A 15,806-nucleotide genomic window follows, 5' to 3' on the forward strand; every position below is an offset into this window, starting at 1 on the left:
ACAGTACCCCAGCACGACCCCCTACACTACACAAACACCACTGCACTACTCTAAACTCTAAATCTGTACTGTTGCAAAACCATAGAGACTGTTAATGTACCAGGTAGTAATCTATTTACTAAAGTAAAAGTGAACCATTTATGAATTCACTCAGTGTCTCTCCTTATAGTATTGTGATCATTTAGTTAATATGCATGTATTCATACAGTGCTTCAGGTTTTAGTGTTATGGAGTGCTTGAAACTGCTATGCGTTATGTATGTACTGCTCTTACCACCTTCACAGTTGTGTTTCAGGCCTACAATTTCTTAGTCAGAATTTATATGGAATGTGGTTGTATAGTAATAGAAAAGTCTAATGTATAAAGTTTTTAATAAATACTTATTTATGATTTTTTTTTTACAGATACTGTTTATCATCATTAAAACAATGTTATCATGTCGGAGAAAGAAGGAAGAAGAAAAGGTCAGAAAAAGGATACTTACTTTAAAAAAACTCAACCACAAGTATTGGAAGACCAACATAATGTGGCTAAAAAGAGAAACATTTCTGGTAAGACCACAAAGGACTTTATTAAAAATATTACTAGATTCAGAAAAAAAACTGGAAATGTGCAAAGCACTGAAAATGTTCCAAGCACAAAAAAAGTGCAGAGAATAGGAAAGGAAAAAAGGCAATGTACATACAGAGGATACAACTTATAGTAAAAGAAGAGACAATCAATATGAAGAAATCCGCAAAAAAATATTTTACAATAGAGTAGTCCATAATTAGATGAAACATACAAAGAAATATAGAAAGAGAACAGTATTTTATAAAAAAGAAGACGCATATCGAATCCATTGTTGAAAAGGCTTTTGAAGTAAAGAGGAAACTATTCATTTTAGTATTAAAGAGAATTCGATCACTAGATAAACCAATCCATTTAATGATGGCCAAAAGTAAGAGGAAAAGAGTAATTAACAAAAGTTATTTTTGGGACATTTTCTTAGGACAAAGGAAACACAGTTCAAGTTCTAAGCCTTTTTTTAATGAAGAGAGTTCTTTACAGACCAATGATTTGTTGCATGCAGTTGACACCAGTGGTCGAGCTTATGAGGTTAGAAATGGTTGTCCAATTGACAAAGAGCAAATGGTTCCTAGAAATGCAGAAGAAGTGATAGCTGATGAAGTTCTAGGCAGACATCCTAAAGCCCCAGTATTTGTAGTGTACGATAAGAATCTATTGATAAATTACGTAATTTCTTACACGCTTGTTGTAAAAAAAATGGTAAACATAAAATTAAGGTGTTGCACAGACTAGACCCTTGTAGAGTGAGAAAACATACTGGTTTGCAAGGTCATTCTCTGGCTTGTCTTTCTAGGAAAGTATGTCAAAGTGTTTTTCACCATTTCAGGATGTTAGCAGTACATCATTCTCAAATGCGGAAGCTAGTGAGAAGTTTGTATTATGTAAAAAGTCCAGCACTAAAGTTAAATGAGTTGAACAATGCTCTTTATCAGATGTGAAAATGGTTTGTGATGATATTGAGTTTTGTTACTTTGGTCCTGAAGAAGAGAGTGAAGAAACTCAGACATTAATAGAAGAAAATGTTGTAGAGAATATTGAACATAGTTGTACAAAAAAACTTGAAAATTAAATTACAAAGTTTAAGGTGATTTCAGGTGAAAGGCCACATTTTTCTTGTATTTGTTGTCGGTGAACTCACTATAAAAATCAGACTAGGAGTGTTGATCTATATTTAAAAAGTGAAAAAGAAAATATTGATAAGTGGAAGGAATTTGCAACTTATTTGTTGGTAAAGAATTGTTTTGATTTGGGTTCTGATCAGTTTATTTGAAATATTGTTATAACAAATTAGATGAGAATAAAATGCCCGCTAGAGCTGTGTATAATAATTTAGAGTTAGTTGCTATTCCTCTAGAATTGATAGATTTAAGAACCAACAAGTAAATTGCCTCCTACAGATTTACAAAGAGTATTAAAAGGAAGAGTTATGTATTTACCGTAACATTTAAAGAAAAATATTGAAACGATTGGTGTAGAAAGTGAACCACAAACTATTGCAAGAGTTTGGGTCCCCTGCAATACTTCAGGTCTTCAGCGAGCGGAAAACTCATTTTTGAAACGCCTACTGACCCTTCCACGGAGCACCCCTGCCACCATGTGCCATAGCGAACTCGGTGTAATCCCCTATCCTTTCGAATGCAACTAGCACCTCTCTTACTGTGGCACAATGTCTGGGCAAAAGAAGAAACAGTTCTGAATCGTGCCATTATTGTAGATTGCTTAAAACTAGAGTGGGCAAGCAAAATCCCTTGGCTCTCCAATGTCAAAGCCCAACTAAGGAACCTGGGTTTGTCAGACTGTTTTGACTATCCAGCAAATACTGCTAAAATCCCAAGGGCCAAGTTAAAGAAAGAATACATGGCATATCTGTACTTGGAAAGAGATATGCAGGAGATGGGTAAAAGAAGGGTTCTTGACCACTCACTTTTGGCTTGCTCAATGGGGACTGAGCCCTACCTTTCTTTTTACTTTAGTCATGTCAAATTATATTACCTTATAAGGTTTAGGTTTGGAAGCTCACATCTGTTGGTTTCATATCCACAAAACGCTTACACCGATGCTGGGCTTGATTTCTGCCCATGTGATTCAAAATCGAAGCAGAGCACGTTTCACTTTATGTTCTATTGCAATCTTTATATTACTCCAAGGCGCACTTTTTTAATACCACTTTTGAAACATTCGAAAATATGAAGGAGTCATGCAGCTTTGCACTATCGTTATGTCAACAATAAATTCCCTTTGGGCGCATTTACTACAAATCGATACCTAAAACTAGATTCAACAGTGAGCATTCATACACATTTCAAAGAGCAATATAGGAAACATGATTATGTAAAAAACGGTAAATTCAATATACACAGTTTATTAGTACTTAAAAACAACAATAAAATCACAAAATTAAAGATATATAAAAAACTTATATAAAAAACTTGGGAACACAGAGAATAAGTCAAAAGGAACAAATCAAATACATTAATTCATTCAGTCTATTTCCTAAAGCTGTAAGGGAACGTGCATCAAGGTAAATTCAGCAACAATCAGAATATTCCTCAATTAATATATGTAGTACCATTCCCTCGGTTTCGACGCGTTTCAACGGACAAATAGTATATGGCCGCCTTCATCAGGAAATTATTGCCTGTCTTCCCAAGATATCTTATTGACAGATATTTGTCAAAGATTTATCATCGGAGTAGGGGAATGATGCCTCCTTTCTCTCGGTAGTAGTAAGGATAATAAAAGTAGACCTGGATTGTATGAACGATAGTGCAATCAATCCTATTCACTTTGGGTCAAGACTCAGATAGCTGGAAATAAAATGGTTCTTGACTGGCGAAAAAGACGATGCTTCTCGATGGTTTTATTAGGTCCCCACTACACGCAGTACACTTTCAAAATCGCAGGGCAGTAGTCCCGATCAGAATATCAGGCAGACTCTGTCGTGTTACACATATTTTTCAGCTTGTGTGTGTATTCCCGACTTAAGGGCCCCCTTCCTCTTTCTTCCTCGTATTGTGTAGCCTCTTAATAAAAACTGCGTCGCGTATCCCGCGTGTAGACTGGTCCTTCTTTTGTCTACACACGGGATATGCGGGACTACTGTGTACGCTTGGGATGATTTGCTAGAATTTCTTCAAGAGGCTAATTCCAATATAAAAAATATTGAATATAAGACACGTGGAGAATTGTGTTTTTTGGGTCCTGTTAATGTATGCAGGTATTTCAATCATAGATTTGAGGCTATATTGTCTTTTATCTGTAATAAAAAATATCCTCCTCTTGGAGAAGTTTTGGATTTCTTTTGGAGAAAGAAGTATCAAGCAAGAGGTGCTCCTCATATACATATACTGTTATGGATTAAGGACACCCCCAAATTTGGAACAGATACAGGTGATACTGTTTTGAGTTTTATTGAACAATATGCAACATGTGCTGTACCCAAAAGCACAGAAGCACAGAAGAAAACAACTTACGAGCACAAGTCTTACAATTCCAAAGCCACCAATGTGGAAAATACTGTCACCGAAAGTACAAATCTGATGAGAAGTTCCACACCAAATTTTGTTTTGCATTTCCACGTCCTGTAATATCCAAAGGAAAAGTGAACAGTTTTATGTCCTCTTTGCGACATACCATCACAAGAAAGTCTTCAAAAAATACCTACAACTTAAGAAGAAATGAAGAGTCAAAATACATAAATGACTACAACCCAGTTATTTTGTCCATGTGGAGTGCTAACATGGATATTTAGTATGTTGCGGGCAATTCCATTGCTGTTGCTCGATATGTAACATCCTGTATTACAAAATCAGAAAAGATGGAATTGAAAGAAAAGTCGGAGGAGATTTCCCACGAGAAGACTCTAAGTAAGAAATGATACAGTTTCAGTTTGAAGATGTTATCCCACCGAGAGATCGGAGCATATGAATGCTCAGATCGGTTATCATCTGCAAGTCTATACTTTAAATCTAGAAGAATCATTCGGGTAAGTCTAGGTCTTGCAGCAATGCGAAATAGAGTACTCAAATCTGTACAAGAAATCGAATATTTAGAAGAAAAAAAAACAGAAAGTACAGATATTTTGAAACGAATATGTTGGACACATATTACCCAAACAGAAGTCATCATCTTGAGAACATGTGTCTCTCTGAAGTGCTGCAAAACTACACTTTTAAACGGAATACTACAGAGAACATCAATGATGGAAAATAAGGAGTCATTGGTTCCGAAGGATGTTTGGTGAAACAAACAAAAGGAAATTTGATTAATCACAGGAAGCTGAGTTGCGGCACTGCTGATAAAAGGGAATTTTACTATTTAGCCCTTTTACAACTATTCAAACCATGGTGTTCAGAAATGGAATTACTTGGAGATTTCCAGAGCTATGAAGATTCCTTTAATGCTTGTAAAGATAGCATACAATGCAGTGCTTCTGCGAATTATTTGAAAATGTTAAACGATAAAATTGATCAAGAAACTACAATTGCAGCTGAGATTGCTAGAGACAGTTCTCAAGACAGTCTGTGCTGTGCTGAGTCAAGATCAACTAGGACAACCAATTGTTGAAAATGAAGCAGCAATCACCATGAATAAGGTGGAAACAGCAATGCATCAACCTCAAGAAGATGTAACAAACTTAGCAAACTTGGATGAACAACTAAATGTTGAACAGAAACAATTATATGAGCAAGTGAGACAACAGATTGACCATGGATTACTTCATGAAAAGAAAGTGTGCTCATGTACGTCATTTCAACCTATTCGAATGTATCTGAGTGGAGAAGCTGGAACAGGAAAAGTTTTTTAATTAAAGTAATTACAAGTTATCTACAGAAAACAACTGAGTGGCATTTGTCTTGTGTTGTCACTGCTCCAACTGGGTTGGCAGCACACAACATTGAAGGAATTACTTTACAATGTTTACTAATGCTACCAGTAGAGCATGAAAACAAATTGGAATACCACAAGCTATCTGGAGAAGCTTGTTGTGAAGTTTCAAGAGTCTTGAAGAAAATGAAACTACTCATTATTGATGAGGTAAGCATGGTATCAAACTTAATGCTTGCCTTCGTGCATTTAAGAATGCAACAAATTCTTAAAACAGAGTACGACGTGTTATTTGGAGGAAAATACGTCATAGTTTTTGGAGATCTATTGCAACTGACTCCAGTCAAAGGACAACCAGTATTTAAAACACTTGCGCATGAAGACACCAGAACATCTCTGGGTAGTGTTGGAAACGTGAACATTTGGTCATATTTTGAATACAATGAACTCATTGCAAATATGCGACAGGCAAATTATGGTGATTATGGAACTATTCTCCAAGATATAAGAATTGGACTACTGACTAAACATGGCAAACAAGCTTTGCAGACTCGATTACTTTCCAATTTGTTTCCACATTAAAACGTAGTTCCTGAGAAAATGTACATCAAAATTGCAGAAAACAAATCTGTAATCTGCTTAATGCCCACACTGCATGATGAGTGTTGTATATTCAACTAAGAACTTTTGAAACTGGAAAATGAAGAAATAATAAAAATGGAAGCCATCGATAAAACAGAGCATGAAGGAATCACTATTATTTTGACAGAAACATTGAAGACAAAATTGGATTCTTTAGAAAACTCAATATCTAAAACTGCTGGTTTAGAAAAAAATCTATATGCATGTAGAAACTGTTGGATAATTTTAAGGCATAATTTGGACATAGAAATAGGTTTAGTTAATGGAGCAATGGGCAAAGTTGTGGATTGTGTTGATTATCAAAATAAAGATGGTATTGAATTCTAAAAAATTAAATTTTATCAGATTGAAGAAGTTAAACAAATTGGTCGTTGTTCAGTTCATTTTTTGCTTGTTAAAGATTTATACGTACGTAGAAAACAGTTTCCACTTTCTCTAGCATATGCAGTGACTATTCATAAATCTCATGGTTTAAGTGTTGTCAGTGCTTTGGTGAATATTGGAAATACTGTGTTTAAAGAGGGTATGGAATATGTTGCTTTGTCACGAGTCAGAACATTATCTGGTTTGTTTTTGATTGATTTTGATGACAAAAAGGTTACTGCAGATGCGAACTGTGTCAAAGAGTATAATAGGTTAAAAAGAACATATGCTCCTAATTTAGGTCAATATCCTGTATTTGAAAAGCGTGTGGTTGGTTGAAAAAGAAGGTATGAAAATATCTGTACTGAAGGTGTAGAGAAGGGAAAAAAACAAGATAATGTTGTGATTGCAAGCAAAAAGAAAAAGGACACTGTTGAAGAGATTGTTGGTTATCAGTCTGAAAATAGTTCAGGTGTCAACTGCTATGCTAATGTAGTGGTCAATGTTGTTTTTTTCTTCAAGGTTTGCAACAGCAAATTATGGAGAATCGGAAAAAAAGATTTTGTTCCTTGTTGCTTTTTGTTTATGAAAAATTAAGAACTGATACAAGTAAAAAACAAACCGTTTCCGATGTACGTAATCTTTTGGAAGTATGTTCTGGTTCTACACAATTTACACAAAATATCCAACAAGATGCTCAGGAATTTCTAATGTATATGCTTACTGTATTGGAAAATGAAGGTGTGGACATAGAGAATATTTTTGGCCTTTGTTATAAATGGGATCATTATTATGAAAATTGTATGTATACAAGTAGCACTAATGTAGACACTGAAAGATTTCTATATTTGACATTACTGGATTGTAAATCAGTGTCTTTCAATAAATTAGTTAAAGCTGCAAATCAAAATATGGAGTGTAACCAATGCAAATCAGAAATGTTATCAACATTATTTATACAATGATATGGACAATATTTAACTTTAATGATGCAACGGTGTACAGCTGACGGAAGAAAATTGGACACTTTAATAAAACATTTTGTATCTACTCAACTATCAATATCAGAAAGGACTTTTGTAGCAGTAGCAATACATTTCCGTGATGGTCCTTCAACAACAGCTGGACATTACACTGCCTATCTAAAAAGTGACAAAGGCTGGACTCTTTGTAATGATGCTGAGTTGGTTATCAAATAACCTTTGCCTTTCGAATAACCAAATTCCTACCTAATATTTTTAAAGCCAAAGTTTTAGGAAGATAACTCAGCCTCTGAGGAATTTATTAATATGATTTAATAGGATTACCATTGGACAATGTACATAAAAATGACTGCAAAAATACAATTTGGCCTCAAGGAAAGGTATTTCTTTGAATTGAGGACGTTTTGTTGCAAATTGTCTCGGTGTATAATTTTAACCGACAACATTTACATGGTTGATAAATTTAAGTTATAAAATTTACTTAGCAGTAACCATTTTATATATGTCTGATTTGTATTATCCGTTATTTTACTGTGAATAGATTGTGTTTTTTTTTTTTAAACAATCTAATTAATTGTTTTTTTTTGCCCGCTGTTATGTGATGAGTACGAATGAAATCACTGTAGTGAAATTCAATATATTCTGAGAACAGCAAAAAAGGCAAATCAATTACTTTGTAAAATGTTAAAATTATGCTGCAACTATTTTTTCTTTTCTTTTACAGATCCTAATTCTAAATTATGGAATTTACTATATTTTACATTTATAAAAAACAACTGAATAAAATGTGTAGCATTTTTTAGTTGTATTACTGCAGAGGTAAGTTTAAGTAAGTCTTAAAATGCACAATGGACTGTGTTTGCACACAGTTGAAAAAATGCAAGATTGATGGAGTATATTTGTGCCGGAGAATTCCATTGCACACATGTATCAAATAGGAGACAGCTTCAGAACACCCTTCTACAAGATACATGGTATAGTACACAATAGAGACATATGGTGGTCTTGTAGATCCTGGTACTTTTAGAATTATAAGAGATAAAACTGTTTCACTTAAAGCACATCAGTAAGTGTTTTTTTACATGTGACAGTAGGCCCCATCCCTTCTCTTCAGCCATATATAAATATGTGCTATAAGTTTCTTAAAACATAAGTACTTATAAATGTATATTGTTCTCTGTTAGTAGTACAAAAATGTACTCCTATAATAAGAATTGGCCTAGCTTTTAACTCTCTTTCTTAATTGCAAGGTGAGAAAAAGACATTCTATATACTTTTTGTTTTCCATGTAAAGATAATCTCATCATGCACAGCACTTTCCGTTCAGGGGCGGCTCTAGGCTCATTTCAGCCCTGGGTAGGGAGCGTAGGTAGGGGGCCCCGGAACAGGGGGTCCGGGCGGGGTTGAGCATGGAGACCAGTGAAGAGGGTGGGATCAGGGTGTGGAAGTGGAACAGAGCCGGAGGCCACCAAATCCCTGCCAGGGGCCGCCACGCAAATATGTATCCATCCTCAGAGGATTATTATATTAAGGATATATATTGGCGTGGTGGCCCCCGGGGTTTGGTGGCCCTGTGCAGGTGTAGAGCTTGCATATGCCTAAGGCCGCCCCTGTTCCATTGAAAAGGTATTCTATAGGTTTTGCTGTGCGTGTTCGCACAGAACAGTCATAGAACAAGACATATATCCAGTTTTATAAAAATATAATAAATCTGGCCATGTTTGTGAATGGTGCACCATGCTCCAATTGGTGTAGCAAAGCACAACAAGGAGAACTTTTTTCACTTCTCATTTTTTCTATTTCAATATATGCAACAATGCACAGCATATATTGAAGGAGAAAAATGCCTTTACTGATTGTTTTTGTGCAGGAAGGTGTCCCTTCCTGCACAAAACAATCTCTGCATGACACAGACATCCTTGCACCATGTTGCAAGGGTGCCTGTGTCACCACATGGCTGCAGTATAAGCAGCTGTGCAGAGGGAAGCACAGACCTGCAGCATATTCAATCATATGTTGCATCCCTGTGCTTCGGAAGTACCACAGCATGCTGTAGTTAAACAGTTTACTGTGTCATGCTGCAGCACTTCCTTATAATTCTGCACTTATACATTCAACACACAATGCATTTGTTCAGTCAATTATGCACTACACATACATTCATCTAAACTTTTACACACTAGCATACAAGTTTAGCTCTTTTTTTAACCAGAGTAGGTAGTTCTGAAAATAACTTTTTTTGTTTTGTAGTTTTGTATTTTTTTAACTATTTTTGGGGGGGGTTTTAAATGAAAAAAACTGAACAGGATGGACAGAACAAAGAACTTTAGGGCAAAAACCGAAAAGTCTAACAATGATGGTTCTCCAGAGCCCTGTACACCAAATCAACTGATTGTTCCCCATAGCAAAGAAACCTATTGCATTTTATGCAATGCATTTTTGCATTTGCCAGTTGGGGCCGATGGCCAAAGTAGATGTCGAAGTGGATGCCCCAGAAGTGCTTGCAACTTGAGGTGGTTTTGGTCCAGTCTGCTGCAGTCTATTGCACTCCTCTCTTGCCAGATTGATAGGATGCAAACTGTGCATATGTTTAAACATACTGGCAGTTCCACAAGAATATTTTTTGTTGGGGTCTCCTCTTGATAAAACTGCCTTGCAAATTTTGCAGGTTAACTTTGTGGCATTTGTTTTCTTCAATCCTTCTGGGAATGTAAAACATCTCCAGACAACTGAGTCAAATCTCTTGGGGCATTGGTGTTCAGGAACAAACCCCTCTTCATTGGATTGCTCTGAATCAGAAGAAGGCTGATTTGAAGTCATTTTTGCAATGTTAACATGAAACAGGCCTGTAATCAACAAAAACAACACCTCTTGGTAGCTGAGGTTTTCTCCCAAGAAAGGTCTAACACAGGTGATTGAAATGGGTATGGTCTTTCAATACTTACATGGGAATTGTAATGAACCAATCAAATCTCTTTTTTTCTGGTAAAATGGGGTCCGCGTAGGGCGCTCGCATGCAGCTCGCACCCAGCGCGACTTCGCAAATTTACATTTAAAAGTAATGTAACTTTTTTTAAATTTACAGAATATAATTTTTATAATTAGCTCAGGTAATGTCTTGTCTTAATATTTATATTAAATATATATACATATACGTTTTTGAACATTAAAACATTTTTTGCGGGGTCGCACACCCACCGTGTCTGATGCTCGTATGACGTCACGTGCAACCCCACAACCGTCATTTCGCATAGTATGTATATGTAGCGTATGCGCTTTAAGTTGTGTATTAATCGCATAGCGTCTGCATTGGAAAAGTCGTACTCGTCGCGCACCCTAAGTGGGTCCTAGACAGCAATCCTAAAATAGTGGACACGTTCCACGCAGTAAACAAGAAGGGTGCGCGTAGGGTGCGCGACTCCAAAAAGAATAGAAAATAAAATATAGAAAATAATATAAATATATTGAAATGAACAAAACACTATAAAAAATATATATTTTTATTTTTTTAAAACATATATTTTTATTAAATATGTTTAATGTAATTTAAAAAATAAACTATCTAAAAAAATAGATTAGAAAAAATGTAGTAAAACAATATGAAAAAAATAATATTTAATAAATTGTCATTATAAAAACTTTAGAAATTCACTGAAAAAACCATAGGTTTCAGACATGTTATAGTAGGGATTAGCATTTAAAAAACCTAAGAAATTCATTGAACAAACCATAGGTTTCAGGCACATTATAGTTAGAAATTAACATTTAAAAAACCATAAAAATTCACTGAAAAAAACGTACGTTTCAGGGACGTTATAGTTAGGAATTATCATTTAAAAATCCTTTTTAATTCACTGAAAAAAACATAGGTTTTAGGAGTGTTATAGATAGCTGGTCATTTCACTTGTACAAAACGATTGAAATTCCCCCGTTAAAGGGGTCGATTACGATGGCGGACGGAAGGACGACCGCCGGCCTGGAGAAGGCGGAAAATGCCTTTTTTCAGTCCGCCTGCCGTGGGCACTTCGTCCGCCATATTAGGATGGGAAGCACTGTCAAATATCCGTACGCGGCGGAAAAACACGCACCGCCGCGGAAGTACACCCGACCCTGCGGCGGACGGAACCAATCCAGAGACACCGCCGTACGGAATGACGTCTTCGACCGTCCTCCAAATCACGATGGCGGAAAACACACATCAAATCGCTGAGGAAAAACAACCTGCCTGAACACGGCGGAATCACCACAGCGGAGATACAACACATTGCAGAGATAGCCACCACAAGCAGATCGCCGTCATGGACCCAGTGCTACACGCATTTCCGATACTCTTCGTGCTCCACCACCTGCAAGTCATGGCCCATCGCCGACGACGACGCAGGTACGCCAATACACCAATTGCTGTCGGAAGGGGAATACCTGCCAGCGCTGTGACGTAGGGAGGGGGAGTGTCATGTTTGAGAAACTGCATTTACGATCGCACCAATATATCAACAATTCAAGTACACAACCAGGAATGACAACAACAAACCACATGATTGACTTGCTTTATTAAATATAATAGGGGTATAATCGTACACTACCCAAGAGCATGGGCACTGGGTAGAACAGGGCAGGTACATCTGAAGCAGCACATGAGGGCACAAAGCAGTATCATAACAGCAACAGGGCAGTGTTTACAACATAGCAGGTACATCAGAGGCACCACGTGAGAGGGCACAATGCAGTATCAGAACAGCAACAGGGCAGTGTGTACAACAGAGCAGGTACATCAGTGGCAGCAAATGAGAGGGCACAATGCAGTATCAGAATAGCAGCAGGGCAGTGTTTACAACAGAGCAGGTACATCAGAGGCAGCATGTGAGAGGGGCTAAGTGCATCAACAGGCCATGGCACAGAGCAGGTACATCAGAGGCAGCACATGGGAGGGCACAATGCAGTATCAGAACAGCAACAGGGCAGTGTTTACAACAGAGCAGGAACATCAGAGGCAGCACGTGAGAGGGGCTAAGTGCATCAACAGTCCATGGCAAGGCACTGGTACATCAGAGGCAGCACGTGAGAGGGGCTAAGTGCATCAACAGTCCATGGCAGAGAACATAGCAGGTACATCAGAGGCAGCACGTGAGAGGGGCTAAGTGCATCAACAGTCCATGGCAAGGCACTGGTACATCAGAGGCAGCACATGAGAGAGGCTAAGTGCATCAACAGTCCATGGCAAGGCACTGGTACATCAGAAGCAGCACATGAGAGGGCACAATGCAGAATCAGAACAGCAACAGGGCAGTGTGTACAACAGAGCAGGTACATCAGAGGCAGCACATGAGAGGGCACAATTCAGTATCAGAACAGCAACAGGGCAGTGTTTACAACAGAGCAGGTACATCAGAGGCAGCACGTGAGAGGGGCTAAGTGCATCAACTGTCCATGGCAAGGCACTGGTACATCAGAGGCAGCACGTGAGAGGGGATAAGTGCATCAACAGTCCATGGCAGAGAACATAGCAGGTACATCAGAGGCAGCACGTGAGAGGGGCTAAGTGCATCAACAGTCCATGGCAAGGCACTGGTATATCAGAGGCAACACAAGTACGTGGGTCAAGCGCCCCGACGCAAGGACAGTAACAATGCAAGGGTGGTTACAATGGACAATCGAGACACAAAGTCAAATTACATGTGAGTGACGGGAGCTACACCTCACAGCACAGAATCTGGTGGACTGCTTGAACTAGTAGTCTCGGACACACTGCCAGCACCAGATACAGGAGTGTGAGACACAGCCACAGCTCTAGTGACTGACACATGAGCCATAGACCCAGACACACTGCCAGCACCAGACACAGGAGTGTGAGACACAGCCACAGCTCCAGTGACTGACACATGAGCCATAGACCCAGACACACTGCCAGCACCAGACACAGGAGTGTGAGACACAGCCACAGCTCTAGTGACTGACACATGAGCCATAGACTCAGACACACTGCCAGCACCAGAAACAGGAGTGTGAGACACAGCCACAGATGTAGTGACTGACACATGAGCCATAGACCCAGACATACTGCCAGCACCAGAAACAGGAGTGTGACACACAGCCACAGCTCTAGTGACTGACACATGAGCCATAGACCCAGACACATTACCAGCACCAGAAACAGGAGTGTGAGACACAGCCACAGCTCTAGTGACTGACACATGAGCCATAGACCCAGACACTGCCAGGACATGTCCCTGTACACTGACCAACAAATACCATGCCAGCATCTGACATATGAGAGTGGCTGACACACACAGTGCCAGTACCTGAAACAGGAGAGGGCACAACTGACACAGTGCTACTACATGATGCATGACAGCGAACAACAGACACAGTGCCACTATCTGACACATGAGAGTGAACGGCAGCTGACCCACTAGGACCACTGAAATGATGAGCCACAGGGCTGTATGGGTCAGGAGTCAGGGTGGCTCTGGGAGCTGGTGACAGCTGTACTGGAGCGACATTGGGGTGGTCAGGTCTCACTGGTGTGTGTCTCCGTTTCTTTGTGAAATGTAGGGGCACCCTGGACATGACTGGACTGGTAAGTGTTGTGGCCTCATCAGACATCAAAGAAGGATCATGTGCTTGTGGTGGTCTGCTCTCTGGGGACGTGCTGGACCCTGCTTGACGTTTGCTGTGGCCCTGCCTTCTGCCCTCTGCATCATGTGTAATGGGGGATGCAACAACAGTGTGCTCCTTATTCTGCTTCTGCGGGGTGTGGATGGGAGTTGAGGTATGTGGGGACTCCACCGCTGACACATGTGTTTTACGTTCCTTCAACAACATCAGCCTGAGGGCAGCCAGTGGTGATGTATGCCTGTCCTTGATGGAGCTCGTGTCCATGGGAGAACCCTTGGCCCTGGGATGTGTCTTGGACGTAGGAGGTGTCCTGTCTCTGGAATGTCCCTGATCCCTGGGTGGTGCCCTGTCCCTGGGAGCAGACTTGTCAATTGTAGTGTACCTGTCCTTTGAAGTATCCTTGTCCTTGGGAGTGTCCCTGCTCTTGGGAGGTACCCTTTCCTTTGAAGCGGCCTTGTCCTTGGGAGTGTCCCTGCTCTTGGGAGGTGCCCTTTCCTTTGTAGTGTACTTGTCCTTGGGAGTGTCCCTGCTCTTGGGAGTTGCCCTTTCCTTTGAAGCGTCCTTGCCCTTGGGAGTGTCCCTGCTCTTGGGAGGTGCCCTTTCCTGTGTAGAGTCCTTGTCCTTGGGAGTGTCCCTGCTCTTGGGAGGTGCCCTTTCCTTTGAAGCGGCCTTGTCCTTGGGAGTGTCCCTGCTCTTAGGAGGTGCCCTTTCCTTTGTAGTGTCCTTGTCCTTGGGAGTGTCCCTGCTCTTGGGAGTTGCCCTTTCCTTTGAAGCGTCCTTGTCCTTGGGAGTGTCCCTGCTCTTGGGAGGTGCCCTTTCCTGTGTAGAGTCCTTGCCCTTGGGAGTGTCCCTGCTCTTGGGAGGTGCCCTCTGCTTTGTAGTGTCCTTGTCCTTGGGAGTGTCCCTGGACTTGGGAGGTGCCCTTGCCTTGGGAGTACCTTTTGAGGGGGATGCGTCTGTTACATGTGAATCACTTTCCCCCACCACCCCATGAGGATCCTGTGTGTCAACTCCAGTGTAGCTCATGTCGTGATGGATGAAAGATTTCCCTGTCCTAGGGGATGGTGTCTGTGCCCTCCGTGCCCTGCCTTGCTGCCTGTGGCTGCTTCTAGTGCAATACCCCGAAAATGACACCTAGTCTGAAATTTCACTCTCCCCAGAGACATCTAGTGGTGTGGATGGGGGGACAGAAGCAGCACCCTGTCCATGCGACTGAAGAATGGCTGAAGTCACAGTGTTTGCTAATGACTGAACTGTTCTGTGGAGACCAGCAACAACGCCATGCATCCCCTCCATGAATACTACCACCTGCCCCAACTTCCTATCGTGGTCTTGAAATGCATTGATCATGTTGGTCTGCCCTACACACAGCTGTCGCAGCAGATCCACAGCCTCAGCACAAAGTGCACTTTATGGCACAGGGGCAGGGGCAGCGGTGCCTGCACCGAAGGAAACTCTGCTTCCCCTACTCTGGTGAGCACGAGCAGTACTTGTTGCAGTTGGTGGCAGTGTGGGCCCTGTGTGCTGTGTACCGACTGAAGGTGTTGATTGCCCACTCCCTGTCTGTGACAACAGTGCTCACTCACCACCACTGTCTGAGGATGAGGACGATGGTGTCTCCACATGTGAGTCCTCAAGGACGGTTCTGTCGCCCTCTCCGGGGCTGCCCCTTTCAGTGTCAGTCTGCGTGTGTGTCGTCTCGGATCCGGATGCATTGCCACCACTCATCTCCGTCGTCTGTGTGTCAGTGCCCTTGGAATCCTACTCACAGTGGACAAAGGAATGTAGACCACCAATGTGGGGACA

This window comes from Lissotriton helveticus, chromosome 7 (assembly GCF_964261635.1).
Source record: "Lissotriton helveticus chromosome 7, aLisHel1.1, whole genome shotgun sequence".
Lineage (NCBI taxonomy): Eukaryota > Metazoa > Chordata > Amphibia > Caudata > Salamandridae > Lissotriton > Lissotriton helveticus.